Raw genomic sequence first — 18,621 nt, 5'->3', positions numbered from 1 at the left:
ACAAATAGGTTAAGTTTTCAACGGGGATACTAATATGAAATGTAAGTACTGAGTTTGGGGAATTTGATTGCAAGATACAGAGAAACTCCCCCTGAAGAAGTGCATATTTGAGAAATTTGTGTTGGCAGCAAATGCACATTGATGATATAAATCATGGAGATCTCCGTCTGTATCTTGTAATTCATGCATGCATTTGACATATAGTATGAGGAATTTGAAATGCATGATGAAAAATGGTGTGTGACGAATTTCAGCATGCATGCATTAATTAACTTGAGGAATAAACATGCGAAGAAAAAGGTTTAGAAGTGTTAGAACACCATCGAGCTTAAGTTACAAGTCATTACATCAAACACTTCAGAAGAAACGAGAGTTTGTAACTTAATAAAGTTTACAAGCCCATAATTTTGACCCGCTTGAAGACTAACTCAGATTTCTCCCCCTTTGTCATCAAGTGACGAAAAGGGACGAAACTGAGGACTAATTCCCATGAAGAACTTCACTTCTGTGTTGAAGGAGAGGCGCGAGCATTCTTCGAGTCAGACTTCCTTATTGGGCCAGTTCTAGTATCAGCAGGTTCTTCATGTGAATCAACAGTGCGGAATGAAGAATATGAGCTGTCCACCAAGTTAGGAACTGAAATATTCTTGAATTTCTTCCTTGGTGGCCATGACCAATCAAAGCGCGAGTGAATTCCAATTCTTCAAGTTCCTTTGGAGTCTTCAGGTGAGACAATATGGCCCAATTGCGATCAAATACCTCATGAAGGTAATAGTGATTTTTCTTCACGACATTTTGAGTATCATTGAGGGTTTTCACGATAGAGCCAAACTGGCATTTCACCCACTTATGGTCGTGATCAACTTTCTGATAAAGACCGAGGAGAAGCTCTTTGTTAGTCATCACCCATGGGACAGTTGGACTTGGAGGTTTTGCTCAGCCATCAAATTCTTGTGTGGCAGTGTCATCATATGAGGAGTAGGATACATCCTTGCAAAATTGACCATCCAGTGGCCGATTTCCTTCATCAATCACAGACTTGCCTTTGTCCTCAACTGGTCAAAAGATTTCTTGATGACTTCGAGAGGAGGCAGATAGCCGAGGTGATTCTGATAGTCACCTTCATAGTTGATGGCTGATCTGGTTCTGATGAATCTCATGATCCAAGGCGCATAAATCTTCAGCTATGGGTGCGAAGGAATAGGCCAATATTCTGTAGACAGTTATGGGCACATACTTCAATTCCTTCACGAGGAATCTAGTCCTTGGAGGTTGCCCCAGAGCTAATGGCTTCATGAGGGCTTCCATTAGATGATCTGGCAATTCTTTTTCATCATACATATTTATTGCCTCATCTGAAGGAATTTAGATTGGTAGAGCTCGAAGCAATTCAGTGGCTGGAGCTATTAACTGAGTGTGCTGAGTCATCCAGTCCAGGACCCCAGAGTTGATGTTTTTAGGGTCACCTGAGATATGAAGTGTGGCATAGAACTGAAGAATGATATCTGTATTCCAGTCACTGATATCTGTCTAGAATGGTAGTAGCCCTGCGCCATGAAGAACACTCAGAACTGGGGTTAAGCAAGGAATTTCCTCCATATCACAGTGAGGAATGTGAGTGTGATGAAATATCTTCCGTCTCCCACAAAGCACAATAACATAGTAATTGAGTTGAGTTCTGGTCCAAAACTTCCTGTGCCTGATACGAAGCTTGTCGTAAGGATTTTCTCTAGTGAAGAAATGATGTTCATCACAAAAATCCGCTTTCAGAAACTTTGGCCTCTTTTAGTATGGCTGATGAGGCTTTGGTTGAAGATTTTTATGTTGAGTTTCACCATCTTGAGGAATTTTGGCCACCACGATTGTAGTCTTAGGATTTGCAACAAGTGGTTCATCAGTTGTTTCTTTATCATGTGCTAAGGCATTTTCATCAAGGGCTTGTTCTTCGGGTTGAGGGCTTTGTTGTGTCGGAGGAGGAGATGCAGTTTTTGGTACAACAGTCTCCTTTTTAGTTTCATCAGCTGATACAACTGATTCTTGGTCTGTAGTTGATTTCATACATGAGATCCTTTATTCAGAGCCAGTGAGAATTTTTGTAGCTGAAGGAGATGCATGATTTTGAGGAATTTGAGTGGTCATTGGCGAGTTTGGATGAGCCTTTTCCCAAAATTCATCATGGATGACAGGTGTGGTGTAGCCAATGTCCACATCGGCCTCCTTTTCTTTAGCAGTCGTTTCCGCGTTTTGAGGAGGAGGTGTTTGGACTTGAAGAAATTGATCAACTTGAATTTCCTCATCAATTGGTGTAGATGTTGTAGAGCGATTTTCATCCATTTCCTCATCCCGTCCTGGAAGGACATGCACTTTACCGAATGGAACAATCATGTACGATGGTGCAACACTGAGAGAAGTTGCATCAACTGGAGCCGATGATGAAGTAGACTGAGTCTTGTGGCGTTTTGCCTCTGAAGACTTCGTATGTGTTGAAGCCTTTCTCTTCTTGGCTTCCTTCTTAGCAGCTTTTGTTTTCTTCACGTCTGACGCAGACGGAAGTGTCACTTTCTTCACTTTTGAGGACATTGGTGAAGGAGCATTTTCATCAGGCATTGCATAAGCACTTTCAAGCCTGTCAGATTTTTCAGCTGTTACATTTCGAACAGATTGATCAGTAGCAGTTTCTTCATCTTCATCAGAATCAGGCAGTTATACAGTGTAGCTGACCTGAGGAATTGATGGTTGCTTTGGAGCTGCAACCCTGTTATTGTATTCATAAATGGCATCAGTTGTTGCCTTGACAAACCTCACATTGACACCCTTTCGCTCTGCATGAAGACTTGTGCATTTGTTAGTGAGGGTTTTCAGCTCTGCTTGAGTAGAAACAAGTTGCTCTGGCGTCAGGTTGAGGAGATTTTGTTTCAAGCATTTCTCCCTTTTAACCTTTGCAACGCGAGTTTGTTTGGCTTGCTGATCCTTCCATTTTGCTTCATTTATGAACGATGTTACCATGTGGCTGGGTCCAGGTGGAAGCTTCAAATCATCAATGGGTGTGTTAGGATCTTCATACCAAAGATTTATGAAGTCGAGCACCACTTTTGGATCCAGTGCAAGGGGAATGGTGTTGCCAGTAGCTTGTGCAACCCTTTCTTGTTTGTTCCTGATGATGGCTTGAAGAGTTTCATCAACATGTTCCTCTCTCCCCTCTGATGCAGAAGGGATATTGACAATTTTGCTTGGGCTGGGCCTTGTTCCTCTTCCAGCAGTCATCTTTGTCTTCAGTATGCCCAGTGAAGATTTGAGTACAGGGCTAGAGGCAAGAGATGATGATGAATTTGGATTCCCTGGTTGATGTTGCCTGGTTTGTTGCTGCAGAGGAGGTGAAGACTTTGCTATAGTTGAAGACTTTGCAGCCGTTGTTGTTTCAGTCTGAGGAATTTGCTTTTTGGATAATGCTGTTGAGGGTTTTGACTTGACATTTGATTTCTTCATCAATGTCTTCTTGGGAGGTGCTTTTGTAGGAGAAGCCTCGGAAGCAGAGGAGGAGGCAACAACAGTTGCAGCAGCAGAATCCTCATGGAACTATGTTACATAAACACTTGCCTTTTTCTTCAGCTTGGACAAATACTTGTCTTTTTCCTCAAGATAGTCTTCAATTGTGGCTACGCTGGAGGGATGTGCGGTTTTTGGTCTCCCTGAGGCAATCTTTTGCAAGGAGGTTTGAGGGCAAACTTCTTGGCATACTTTGGAGTGACATACCTGTATTCCTTCCACTCATTTTCCCACCTGCGTTCAATCATTTGAAGTCTGATTTTGCGTTTTGCAGTGGTTTCTTTCCCATGAATTTCTTCATCAGCGTGCAGTAATCAACATATATATCCCGTGGGATTTCAAAAGCAGTGTTCTGTTCAACCTTCTTGTCACCCTTCTGTTTTCTGTCTTCCTCCATTTTCTTCAGCTAAGGTTTTTGCTGAGGAATTTGTATTTTTGAGGAATCTGATGACACAGGTAATGTTTCTTCAAGAAATGTTGCAAATGAGTTAAGTTGATGAGAACCTAGAGATTCATCAGCTGACATTTTGTACCTATGAACAAAGTATAGGTGCGAAGAGTTTGGAGAGGTCATATGCGTTCTCAGGTTTGAGGAAACTAAAAAATTACTTAAGTTGAGGAATTTGACCACTGCAGTGTTGAGGAATTTGACTAAGCATTATGATCTTGGGTTCGAGAGTTGTGCAGATTCAAAAATTTACACAATTGAGGAATCTCATGACGAAGTTTGTATCTTAGTGAAATTCATCAAGTGTTCTAGACATTGATGTACACAGCTAAAGATTTTCCGAGGAGTAACTGATTTCACGGATCTAAAGAAAATAAATGGATCAACAAGGGCAGTAAAATAGGATTTTAATTACCCTGAATGAAGAACACGATGAACTGGGGAAGTAAAATCAAAAGTTCTTCGGTTCAAATCTTAGTGCCCTAACTCGGCGATCGAAGATAGCTAAGGCAGCGACGGAGGAAGATGATCCCCAATCGACATGAGTCCAGCGACGACGAGGTCGAGGCAGTGAAGCTGTTCCTCATCGGCGACGAAGATTGCTAGCGGCGGCGCTAGGTTTTGAGCTCGAGAGGAGAAGACGAGAGTGAGAGAAGAGTTTTTCACTGAAGGGGTGAAGGGGCTATTTATAGCTCAGGTGAAAACGGTCTGAGGCGAAAACTTTGGATGAAACCGCCCCTGCCCTTTCGTCTCTGCATGACACGTGCTACCCACGTACGAAGCGGTGGAGATAGTGGAGATCATGGTTCTCCTATCATGAGTAGTGGGTGCAGTTATGGTGGTATTTTTTTGAATTTTGAGGATTTTGTTGCAAAGCCATGAGCTGACAAGGATCCAGTGAGGACTTTGAACAAGTGTCAAATAGAACACATATGAAGAATCGAGAATAGACTGGGTTGAGCTTAGCATGGAGGGGATACGGGTCCGATCACATTCACTTAGAAGAAATACCAACTTGAAGACTTAGCAATAAGTGAATGTTGTTGAGGACATTGAAAGCTCACTGTATAATATATAGTCAATGAAGATCATCACACAAAATTTTGAAGAATTTGATAAATTTGAAGAGTTTGAAAATTTGGTGGAATTTGTGAAAAGTCTCAGATTTGAAGAATTTTCATTTTGAAGAATTTCAAAGTTTGGTGGTGGCGTTACCCACCGTATAAGAATGATGATTTCAGGCGCCGCGTACAATTGTCGTAGGGCCTTGAGAATCAAATTCTTCACACTTAGAGTGTTATTGTTTATTGATTGAAGAAAAACGTTACTTCGTGTGTTGCGCATCTAAGTCATCAATTTTGCATAAGTGTTAGGATGTGTGCATGTTTACAGAATATTCGAAGATTCTAGGATATTTAGCTCACACCGCAACTTGCAAAACCTTTTCTCATCCAAGGGCTTTGTGAATATATCTTCTAGTTGGCCATCAATTTTCACATGGTCGATGATGATATTTCCCTTGATTACATGATCACGAAGAAAATGATGACGAATCTGGATGTGCTTGGTCTTCGAGTGTTGTAGTGGGTTGTAGGCGATCTTGATTGCACTCTCATTGTCGCAGTAGAGGGGTACATTCTTCATGTTGATGCCGTAATCTCTGAGGGTTTGCTTCATCCATAGTAGTTGAGCACAACAAGTTCCATCAACAATGCATTCATCTTCAGCAGTGGAGAGTGATACGCAGTTCTGCTTCCTTGAGGACCAACAGAATTAGCATCGTTCGAGGAAATGACATGTGCCTGACGTTGACTTGCGATCCACACGGTCACCAGCATTATCAGAATCAAAATATCCAATGATGTGAAGATTTGAGCCCTTGGTGTACCATAATCCTAGTTTTGGTGTGTGAGCTAGATATCGAAGAATATGTTTCACAGCCTTATGGTGTGATTCCTGCAGTTTTGCTTGGAAACATGCACACATGCAAACACTAAGCATAATGTCTGGCCTAGATGCACATAGGTACAATAAAGAGCCAATCATAGAGCGATATATGTGCTGATCGAAACCTATACCATTTTCATTAGTGCAAAGGTGGCCGTTGGTAGGCATAGGAATCTTGACGCCTTTGTATTCATGCATGCCGAATTTCCTCAGGACATCCTTGAGGTATTTCGCTTGATATATGAAGATGCCATTGCATTGTTGACGAATTTGCAGACCTAAGAAGAATATCAGCTCCCCCATCATGGACATTTGATACTCTTCACCCATCATTTAGGCAAATTCATCACTATAACGTTTGTCAGTACAACCAAAAATAATGCCGTCGACATATATTTGGCACACAAATAGTTCATTGTCATAGGATTTTGTGAAAAGAGTAGGATCAAGTGAACCGGGTTTGAAGCCTTTCTTCTTGAGGAATTCCTTCAATGTATCATACCACGCCCGAGGGGCTTGCTTGAGGCCATAGAGTGCCTTTTTGAGTTTGAAGACTTTGTCAGGATGCTTCGGGTCTTCGAAACCTGGGGGCTGAGCAACATATACTTCTTCCTCAAGCTTACCATTGAGGAATGCACTTTTCACATCCATTTGATATAGAGTAATATTGTGATGGTTAGCATAAGCAAGCAGTATTCGAATAGCTTCAAGTCTAGCAACAGGTGCAAAAGTTTCATCAAAGTCAATTCCTTCAACCTGTGTGTAGCCTTGGGCTACAAGTCATTCCTTGTTTCTCTCAACCTGACTATCCTCATCTTTCTTGTGTAGGTAGATCTACTTGGTACCAATGATATTGTGCTTGCGAGGATCTGGTCTGTTGACGAGTTCCTATACGTCATTTAGCTTGAACTGAAGAAGTTCATCTTGCATGGCTTGAATCCACTCAGGTTTCATGAAGGCTTCAGCAACTTGTGAGGTTTTTGTGATAGACACAAAAGACGAATGCCCACAAAAGTTAACTAAATGTGAAGCTTTTGAGCGAGTGAGAGGATGTGGTGCATTGATGTCATCGATGATTTTTTCAATTTCCACTTCATTTGCAATCCTTGGATGAGCTGGTTGAAGACTTTGGTTGGCCTGAGGAATTTGATCTGTAGCATTTTCGTTAGGTGCACCTGCTTGAATTTCATCATTGTTGGGGACGATTTCTTCAACAAGGGGTTGTTCCTCAGTAAGAATGATATCTTCAGTAGCCTTGTGCTTAATAGCTTCTTCAGGAGTCAATTTATCTGGCACAGGAGGCAGTTGCTCTCTTTGCGAGCCATTAGTTTCATCGAACCACACATCTATAGTTTCAACAACGTTGTTGTGATAGGTGTTGAAGACTCTATAGTTGTGCGAATCCTTTCCTTAACCAAGCGTAAAACGCTCATGTGATTTAGGTGCAAACTTTGAGCTATGGTGAGGATCTCTAATCCAACATCTTGCATTGAAGACTTTGAAATAACTTACCTTGGGTTTCTTGTCAGTGGGGAGTTCGTATGAGGTTTGCTTAAGGAATTTGTGAAGATATAACCTGTTCTTGATGTGGCAAGCACTGTTGGTTGCTTTAGGCCAGAAGCAACGAGGAATCTAATATTCTTCAAGCATAGTCCGTGCCATTTCAACTAGAGTCTTGTTCTTGCGTTCCATGACGCCGTTCTATTGAGGAGTAAAAGGAGCAGACAATTCGTGAGTAATACCAAGTTCACCAAGATAATCATCAAGACCAATATTTTTGAATTCTGTCCCATTACCACTCCTGATGTGTCTGATCTTGACGCCGAAGTTCGTCGAGGCCCTTGAGGAAAATTGTTTGAAGACTACCTGCACTTCAGTTTTATACAGAATGATATGCACCCATGTATATCATGAATAATCATCAACGATGACAAAGCCATATAAAGATGTTGCATTGGTTAGAGTAGCATAATGAGTAGGTCCAAAGATATCCATGTGAAGCAACTCAAACGGACGAGTTGTAGACATGATAGTCTTTGAGGGGTGTTTGGATATGGTCATTTTTCCAAATTCACAAACACCGCAGAGATGGTTGCCGCGGCAACAAAAATCCTTCCCTGGCGCTTAGGAATTCTTCTTGTTACTTCTCTGGTTTGCGTCGGTTTTTACCTTGAAGAGGTAAGGGTGATGCAGCACACGAGCAGTAAGTATTTCCCTCAGTTTGAGAACCAAGGTATCGATCCAGAAGGAGGGCCTCGTCAAGTCCAACGTACGTGCGCAAACAAAAACAAGCTTGCACCCAACGCTTCAAAGGGGTTGTCAATCCCTTCAAGATTGTTTGCAAAGTGAGATCCGAAGGAGGAAAGTGCAACGAAGTAAAAAGTGTAAGGCTGAAAATATGGTGTGGAGTAGACCCTGGGGGCCATAGTGTTCACTAGAGGCTTCTCTCATAATAGCAAATATTACGGCGGGTGAACAAATTACTGTCGAGCAATTGATAGAACCGCGCAAAGTCATGATGATATCTAAGGCAATGATCTAGCATATAGGCATCACGTCCGAGACAAGTAGACCGATACTTTCTGCATCTACTACTATTACTCCACACATCGACCGCTATCCAGCATGCATCTAGTGTATTAAGTTCATGACGAACAGAGTAACGCTTTAAGCAAGATGACATGATGTAGAGGGATAATCTCAAACCAATGATGAAAACCCCATCTTTTAACCCTTGATGGCAACAACATGATACGCGCCTCGCTACCCCTTCTGTCACTGGGTGAGGTCACCGCACGGTATGAACCCAAAACCAAGAACTTCTCCCATTGCAAGAATCATAGATCTAGTTGGCCAAACAAAACCCACAACTCGAAGAGAATTACAAGGATATGAAATCATGCATAAGAGAGATCAGAAGAAACTCAAATAAGATTCATAGATAATCTAATCATAAATCCACAACACACCGCAAATAAGATTACATCGGATAGATCTCCATGAAGATCATGGAGAACGTTGTATTGAAGATCCAAGAGAGAGAAGAAGCCATCTAGTTACTAGCTATGGACCCGTAGGTCCATGGTGAAATACTCACGCATCATCGGAGAGGTCATGGTGTTGATGAAGAAGCCCTTCGTATCTGAATCCCCCCTCCGGCTGGGCACCAGGACGTGCCCCAGATGGGATCTTGTGGAGACAGAAGCTTGCGGCGGCGGAAAAGTAATTGCAATCGTCTCTTGATTTTTTTGGGAATATTTGAGAATATATAGGCGCAAGATCTAGGTCAGGGGACCCCCAGGGGGCCCAAAAGCATGGATGGCACGCCCCCTGGCCGCGGGGTGGGGGCTTGTGGGGCCCCTGTGGCTCTTCTCGCTTGGATCCCAAGTTCTCCGATCTTCTTCCGTTCCAGAAAAAATCTTTTCGGGAATTTTCTTCCGTTTGGACTCTGTTTCAAAATCTCCTCTGAAAGGGGTAAAAAACATGGAAAAAACAAGAACTGGCACTTGGCACTGAGTTAATAAGTTAGTCCCATAAAAAAAAATAAAAATCATGCAAAACATCCAAAGTTTGACAAGATAATAGCATGAAACTATAAAAAATTATAGATACGTTGGAGACGTATCAAGCATCCCCAAGCTTAACTCCTGCTCGTCCTCGAGTAGGGAAGTGATAAAGAATGAATTTTTGATGTGAATGCTACTAGCATAGTTGTCCTTTGCAACTTATTTCACGTGGCATGAATGTTCAGATCTGTAAGATTCAAAACAATAGTTTTCTATTGACATGAAAACAATAATACTTCAAGCAAAATAGCAAAGTAATCATGAACTTTCAAAATAACAAGGCCAAAGAAAGTTATCCCTACAAAATCATCCTCACACAACTAATTTAAATCATGCATAACCCCTGTATTGGCCAAGTAATTGTTTTCGCACTCTTACTTTCTCAAACTTTTTATAACTATCACGCAATACATAAGCGCGAGCCATGGATATAGCACTATAGGTGGAATAGAGTGTGGTGGTAGTTGTGAGACAAAAAGGAGGAGATGGTCACACTGACTCGGCGTATCAATAGGCTATGAAGATGCCCATTAATAGATATCAATGTGAATGAGTAGGGATTTCCATACAAGAGATGCACTAGAGCTATAAGTATGTGAAAGCTCAAGAGGAAAACTAGTGGGTGTGCATCCAACTTGCTTGCTCGCGAAGACCTAGGGTAATTTTGAGGAAGCCCATCATTGGAATATACAAGCTAAGTTATAAAATGAAGGTTCCCACTACATATGGTAGTGACAAAGCAAGAAGCTCTCAATCATGAAGAACATGGTTCTATCATGAAGCACAAGTGTGGAAAAAGATAGTAGCATTGTCCCTTCTCTCTTTTTCTCTCTTTTTTTTAATTTGGGCTCTTAGGCCACTTTTTTCTTTTCTTTTCTCCCTTTTTTTTTCTGTTTTTGGGCTCTTTGGCATCTTTTATTTATTTATTTATTTCCTCACCTAGGACAATGCTCTAATAATGATGATCATCACACTTTTATTTACTCACAGCTGAAAGATCACAATGATGATGACTCCATAGGAAATGCCTACGGCAGTGTACCGGGATGTGCAACGATCTAGTATGATCATGCAATGGCAATATGAGAGTGAAGACACTAGTCATGAGACAGAATGGTGGGAGTTGCATGGCAATATATCTCGGAATGGCTATGAAATTGCCATAGTAGGTAGGATTGGTGGCTGTTTTGAGGAAGGAATTTGGTGGGTTTGTGCACCGGCGAGAATTGCGCGGCACTAGAGAGGCTAGCAATGGTGGAAGGTGAAAGTGCATCTATACCATGGGCTCACATTAGTCATGAAGAACTCACATACTTATTGCGAAAGTTTTTATTAGTAATCGAAACAAAGTGCTAAACGCATACTCCGAGGGGAAGGGTTGGTAGTTATAAACCATCGCGCGATCCCGACCTCAACACAAAGGATGACAATCAATAGATCAATTATGCTTCGACTTCCTAACATTGCGGCTCACCATACATGCATGCTACGGGAATCACTAACTCCAACACAAGTATATCTAGATTCACAACACCCTACTAACATAACTCTCAATATTACCGAATCCACGTCTCAAAACTAATTGAGAGGAATCAAAACTTCTCTTTCTATTCAATGCACATGAATATGGAGGTTTTTGCATCCTCTTCGGGATCCAGTACATTTGGGAATACTTTCATAGCATAAGCCAACTACCAAATCACGCACCGCCGTTCTCTAAACATATAAGTGAAGCACAAGAGAAAAAGTATCTAGCTCAAAAGATATAAGTGAAGCACAAAAGCAAAAGTATCTAGCTCAAAAGATATAAGTGAAGCACTATGAGCATTCTAGCAAAATCACGATGAGTGCATGTCTCTCTCTCTCAAAAAGGTGTGCAACAAGGATGATTTTGACACAACAAAAAGAAAAGACTCCTAAGATACAAGACGCTCCAACCAAAACACATATCATGTGGTGAATAAAAATATAGCTCCAAGTAATGTTACTGATGGATTGAAGACAAAAGAGGGGATGCCTTCCCGGGGCATCCCCAAGCTTAGGCTTTTTGGTGTCCTTGAATTTTGCTTGGGATGCCTTGGGCATCCCCAAGCTTGAGCTCTTTCCACTCCTTATCTCTTTGTCCATGAGAACGTCACCCACAACTTGAAAACTTCACAACACAAAACTTAAACAGAAACTTGTGATAACATTAGTACAAGAAAACAAACTACCACTTCTTTTGGTGCTGTAGCAAACTTGAATTCCATCTATATTGATGATGGGCTACTGTATTCTCACTTTTACATGGCTAGTACCCCCCGATACTAACCATAGCTTCATCAAAACAAGCAACCAACTCAACAAAAACAGAATTTGTCAAAAGTAGACCAGTCTGTAGTAATCTGTATACTTCGTATAGTTTTGGTACCTCATAAAATCTGAAAAATTACGACTGCCTGGGAAAAAGGTATATCAACCAGCAGCAAAAAGAATAAACTCAAAATCTCTTTCTGAATAAAAATGAAAAATCATCTCGTGAGCGAAAAGTTTCTATCTTTTTCCAGCAGGATCAAACAACCATTACCAAGACTAGTCATAAAGGTTTTGCTTGGCTCAAACACAAAAAGAAACACAAAAACACAATCACAACAGAATTGTGGGAGTGTGGACGCAACAAAACAGAAAGAAAAAGATAAATTCATTGGGTTGCCTCCCAACAAGCGCTATTGTTTAAGGCCCTTAGCTAGGCATAGGAGCGATAGAATCACGTATCGTCGTCTTTGGTGCTCAAACCATAAGTAGCCCTCATCATGGATTCATAAGGCAATATTATTTTCTTTCTAGAAAAGTGTTCCATGCCTTCCTTAAAGGAAATTGAAATCTAATATTCCCTTCCTTCATATCTATGATAGCACCAATAGTCCTTAGGAAAGGTCTACCAAGAATAATAGGGCATGTAGGATTGCAATCAATGTCAAGCACAATGAAATCCACGGGTACATAGTTCCTATTTGCAATAATAAGAACATCATTGATCCTTCCCATGGGTTTCTTGATAGTAGAATCAGCAAGATGCAAATTAAGAGAACACTCTTCAATCTCATTAAAACCCAGAATATCACATAAAGACTTTGGAATCGCAGAAACACTAGCACCCAAATCACACAAAGCATTGCACTCATAGTTTTTGATTTTGATTTTGATGGTAGGTTCCCACTCATCATGAAGCTTTCTAGGGATAGAGACTTCCAATTCAAGTTTCTCTTCAAGAGCTTTTATCATAGCTTCGACGATATGATTGGTAAAGGCTTTGTTTTGGCTATAAGCGTGTGGAGAGTTCAACATGGATTGCATCAAAGAAATGCATTCAATCAAGGAGCAACTATCATAATTGAATTCCTTGAAATCCACGGTTGTATTTTCATTACTACTCAAAGTTTTAACGTCTTCTACTCCACTTTTAATGCTTTCAGCATCAAGATAGATGGACTCCGAATCCTTGGGGCACTTTTCAGCCAAAGTGGATTCATATCCAGCCCCATAATCATTAGGTTTGACACAAGAAAACAAAGATTCAATGGGAGTCACACCAAGCACTTTAAGATCTTCGTGATTCTCATCACGAGTTTCGGGTTTAGCAGCCATTTTATTGACTAAAGTAGCTTGCTTATCAAAAATCTGGCCCACTAGCTTTTCAAGACGAGCAAACTGGGAGTTCAGTGCAAGGAATTCTTTGGCCATATCATCAACTTCTCTACTCATAAAAGCCAGAAAAGAATTTTGCTCCTTCAACTCTCTACGGAAGTAACTATTATATTCAAACTGTGTAGACATGAAGCCTTTAACACTAGATTCAATCTCTTCCAACTTCGCAAAGCGAGCATCAAAATCCCTTAGTGGGGCCATTCGGGCTTTAGCAGGCAAGCAAGCACACAAGCAAACAAAAAGCAGGCGAGAAAAAGGGCGAACGAAAAGGCGAACAAAAAGGCGAATGAAAAAGGCAAATTGGTGAAGTGGGGGAGAGGAAAACGAGAGGCAACTTGCAAACAACGTAAATGCAAGAGATGAGTTTGCGACACCTACTTGGATCAGTTCTTGACTTGATCTTCCTCCCCGGCAACGGCGCCAGAAATTCTTCTGCTGCGGCAACAAAAGTCCTTCCCCGGTGCTTAGGAATTCTTCTTGTTACTTCTCTGGTTTGCGTCGGTTTTTCCCTTGAAGAGGAAAGGGTGATGCAACACAGGAGCAGTAAGTATTTCCCTCAGTTTGAGAACCAAGGTATCAATCCAGAAGGAGTGCCTCGTCAAGTCCAAAGTACCTACGCAAACACAAACAAGCTTGCACCCAACGCTTCAAAGGGGTTGTCAATCCCTTCAAGATTGTTTGCAAAGTGAGATTGTGACAGCACGATGCCGACGTTCCAGAAGATTCCCCTTCTATTCCGTTTTCGTCGTGTGTCTATTTTCTTTTGTCGCATCATCATCGCATCATGCGCATCATCTGCATTGCATCGGCATCTCCGTTGTCGCCAGTTTTCAAACTTGGATCCGTTGTTAGTTGCCGGTTCACATCGTTGTCCGTTCTGAGCCCTTCCGCACACGCATGCGCCGCGGCATCGTCGAAACCCTGTTTTAAAAGTGTGTTGAAAAACTTTCTTTGATCAGGGTGAAACTTGGCATGCGGTCGTGATTAGTTATAGGTAGGCCGCCTATCGAATTTCGTCGCGATCGGAGTGCGTCTGTTACCCGAATGGGGTCGACCGTAGCGGCACCGTCTTCGGTTATTCGTCGGACGGTTATCGGTGTTTTAAAAATCGTTGCCGCGCCGCCCGTTTCCCCTCTCGTCTCCGAACATCTACTCTACACGCCTCGTAACCGTTCCCGCGTTCGGAATTATCCGAATCCGACCCTACGGTTGGATCCGGAACGCAATTCTGGTTAACCTAGCCCCCCTTTGCCTATAAATAGTCCCCCGTGCTTATTTTAGACAGCCCCGTCTCCCCTCTCCTCGAAATACGTGCCTAACCCTAATCCCCACCTACCGGACATGTTCGTGGTCAAACCGGACACGTCCGGGTGTCCCAGTGCCGCATCCTCCACGCCACAACACCTCCCGCAGCCCCAGCGTCCATGGTCTCCCTGCCCGAACAGCACCTCGCCGGAGGCCTCGCCGGTCGCCGCCTCCCTTGCCGGGCTCGCCGCGTCGTCCCCGGCCGCCGCCCACCGCCGGCTGTGCCCCGGTCACTAGAACGAGCGCTGCATCTTCTTCCCCCGCCGAGTTCCTGCTGCAGCTCGAAGTCCCGCCGCCGGAGTCTCGCCCTGCCTTGGTTCCCCACTGGCGCACCGCGTCAGATCCTGTCGGCCACCGCCGGGAATGGCCCCGCAGCACCTAGATCCGACCGGCCCCCTCGCCGGTTTCCCTTTCCTTCACCACAGCAGCCAGCGCCGCCCTGCTCTGGTTCGCGGGAGGATGAGGCACAGCGCGTCCTGCGTTGACCTTGCCCCGCTCGCCTGTGGGCTGTGTGGCCGCGCCCGGCCCAGCTGGCCACTGCGCTGCCAGGCCGGCAGCCTTCTCTGCGATCCAGGCCGAGGCCCAGATCCCATCACCCCCAAGCTGGCCCGAGCCAACCAGGCCGGCTGCCCCCTCTCTCCAGGCCGGCCCAAGTGGCCGAGGTGAGATCCTCCCCCCGCCTGTGCACCTTTATCTATTTTGCGCCCCAACTCGGCCCGCTAGTGTATTAGGTTATTTACGGATTTTTATTTAAATCCAGAAAATAGGTAAATATTTAAACGTCCGTAACTTTTATTCCGTGTAACGGATCGTGACATGTAGCATAGGGTTTTCGGGTAGTTTTGCACGTAGATTACGTTGGTGCAACTTGCATAATTGTTTGACGTCGTTTAGCGTGCCGTATGACTAGAAACGCGTGCTGTCCCAATAGGTTTCGTACCGTATTTATTTTTCGCGCAAGACCGGATTGATCGTATGCCATAGATAAAATGTTCATGTTTTAGGAACCCCTTTTCCATGTATTTTAGAGTAGACGTTGGTATTTTTGCGCCTAGGGATTTGCCGCTAGTTTATTTTCCGTGTATAGGTTATTATCTCGCATTTACGTGTGGCATTATTTTTTGTTGTGCAACCCCACATATTTTATATGTTTTCGGGATTTTTCTGTGCAATTAGTTTTAGCTTTTGAGCAAGTTAGTTCGCGCGATATTTTGCCGTGTTGCCCTCTTGTCTATTTCGTAGGATTTATTCCGTGCTTCGGTTGTAGGGGTTGTCAACTAGGAAGTTGTTCTTGGATGTTTAGTCTAGCCCTTGGTAATTTTGGTTGCAATAGGAATGCATGTTTAGGTGTGGTTTGCTTGCTCTCAAGTTGCTAGAAATAGTGCTGATTTGGAGGTGCTGAAATATTTCTAAGTCTGAAATCTGTTATATTTTGTTGCTGTCTTGTCTTGCTTCTATCTTGTGACCTGTAGCTCTTTTGAGGTTGGTCCAATGGAGTTAGTTGTAGAATTTATGTTTCTCTAGCATGCTATCAATTTTCAGGCCATTTTGAGTCCTGTAGCTTATGGTTTTGCTGCTGTCAATATGGCTTCAGATCGAAAACTGCACTTTCATCAAGTGTAATTTTCACTAAGTCTGAAATAGTGTGTGTGATGCCATTTTGTGACTTCTTTTCTTAGTGATCCATGATGCGATGCTAGTTGTTGTTAGTTGTTTGTTGTAGTGCTTCTTGACCTCTTTTGTGTCATGACTTCGTTGATTATATTTGAGTTGTGTAGCTCGTAGTTGTGGGGTGTAGGAAATGCTATGTGGCTGATTTTGGCAGATTGTAGTCATTTCTTGTTTTGCTCGTAGTTTTTGATCCGTAGCTCCGATTTGATCGTGTCCTACATGAAACTTGCTTAGAATCTCGCGTAGTCTCATTTTCTCTTGCTTTTTGTATGTTTTTAAGTGCTCGTGACCATCATTGCACACATATTGCATTCATGCCATCATATCTTGCGGTGCTTGTATCTTTTGATCCGTAGCTCTGTTGGAGATGTTCTCCATGTGTAAATTGCTTGTAACGACGCGTTGAATCACATGAACCTATTTGTTTTGCTGTTTAACAACTAATTAAATGTGTTAGTTCATATCTGGACAGAATTGTAAATTAACATGTGAGGTCGTTTCGGAGGTGCTATATGACATTTCCGACCTCATTTAAAATGCTTAGATAGGTAGTTTAATTACGCTTCACCTCTTCCATGTTTAACCACATTTAGTATTGTCGTGTATCTTATCAGGATAGAACTAAATAATTAACGTGGAGTTTCGTCAATATGCAACTCGTTGCATATTGAACTTCACTTAATGTGTAGTGTTTGTTTGTGTGAATTGCCATGCCGTGACTTGCATGTATTCAGCTGCTCATGCATCATATGTGTTGTGCACCATGTGGTGAATTTCGTGTGTTGATGCTTGTTTCTGGTTTGCTTCGTCTCGATAGTGTTCCGCAGCGTGCCGGATTGTGAGGACCCGTTCGACTACGTCGGTTCGTCTGCTTCACGGAGGCATTCTTCTTCCAAGCGGGATCTCAGGCAAGATGACCATTTCCCTAGATACCATTACTATCATTGCCATGCTAGTTTACCGTTTCTATTGATTATGTCTGGTTGCCTACCACATGTTAAATATCAGCCTCTCAACAATGCCATGATAACCTTCAACCTGTTCGACCTAGCAAACCATTGATTGGCTATGTTACCGCTTGCTTAACCCTGTGTTCGTGTTGGTAGTTGCAGGTGCAGTTGCTTCCATGTGTTAACATGGGTTCCTTGTTATATCACCATATCAATGCTATTTAATTTAATGCACCTATATACTTGGTAAAAGGTGGAAGGCTCGGCCTTTCTAGCTTGGTTTTTTGTTCCACCTTTGCCCCCTTAGTTTCGGCTACCGTTGTTATGTTTCATAATTGAGCGCTCCTAACACGATCGGGGTTGTTATGGGGACCCCCTTGATAATTCGTTTTAGATTAAAGCTGGTCTCGCAAGGCCCAACATTGGTACTATTTGCCCAACATAATAATTCTGTTAATTTGAAATGCATAGGGAGTTAGCGCTACCCGAGGAGTAATTCTACATAATACAGGGAGGGCCGGTGCTGATGGTGCTGGTCCAAAACAGAGCATCGTGCGGGGCCAACCCAGGGCAACTCGGGTGATGTCTATCAGGCCACCGTACGCTTCGCTTATCCGTCGTGTCCTGAGAACGAGATACGCGGCTCCTATCGGGATCGTCGACACGTCGGGTGGCCTTGCTGGATTAGTTTTACCTTTGACGAGATATCTTGTGCATCGGGATTCCGGTGATGCTTTGGGTTATCTCAGAGTTGAGGTTTTCCACTAAGGAATCCGACGAGATCGCGAGAGTCGTGTCGAGGATTTCTATGCGGCTTGTGGTAATTTGTGATTGACTAGTTGGAGCACTCCTGCAGGGTTAAATATTTCGGAAAGCCGTGCCCACGGTTATGTGGCAACGTGGAAACTTTGTTTAACACTGGTTCTAGATAACTTGAAGTTAACTTAAATAAAACTTGCCAACCGTGTGCGTAACCATGACTGTCTCTTTCGTGAGTTCCTTCTACAATCGAGGACACGGTGGGGTTACGTCTGACGTAGGTAGGTGTTCAGGATCATTCATTTGATCATCAGTAGTCACGTCCGCTATGCGTAGAGCTTCCCCCTCTTATTTTCTTGTACTCGTAAGTTAGCCACCAAATATATGCTTAGCCGCTGCTGCAACCTCACCACTTAACCATGCCTCACCCATTAAGCTTTGCTAGTCTTGATACCTTTGGAAATGAGATTGCTGAGTCCCCTGTGGCTCACAGATTACTACAACACCAGTTGCAGGTACAGGTTAAGGATATTGACGCGAGCGCATTGAATGTTCATTTGGAGTTGCTTCTTCTTCTTCTTCATCGATCTAGGATGGGTTCCAGGCCGACAGCCTGGGATAGCAAGGATGGACGTCGTTATTCTTTTCTTGTTTGTTTTCGTCCGTAGTCGGACCCTGCTCTTCTTCATGATGATTATGTATTGTACTGCTATGACTCTGATGTAGCTTGTGGCGAGTGTAA

This window comes from Hordeum vulgare, chromosome 6H, assembly GCF_904849725.1.
Source record: "Hordeum vulgare subsp. vulgare chromosome 6H, MorexV3_pseudomolecules_assembly, whole genome shotgun sequence".
NCBI lineage: Eukaryota > Viridiplantae > Streptophyta > Magnoliopsida > Poales > Poaceae > Hordeum > Hordeum vulgare.
Note: the sequence above shows the minus strand (reverse complement) of the source record.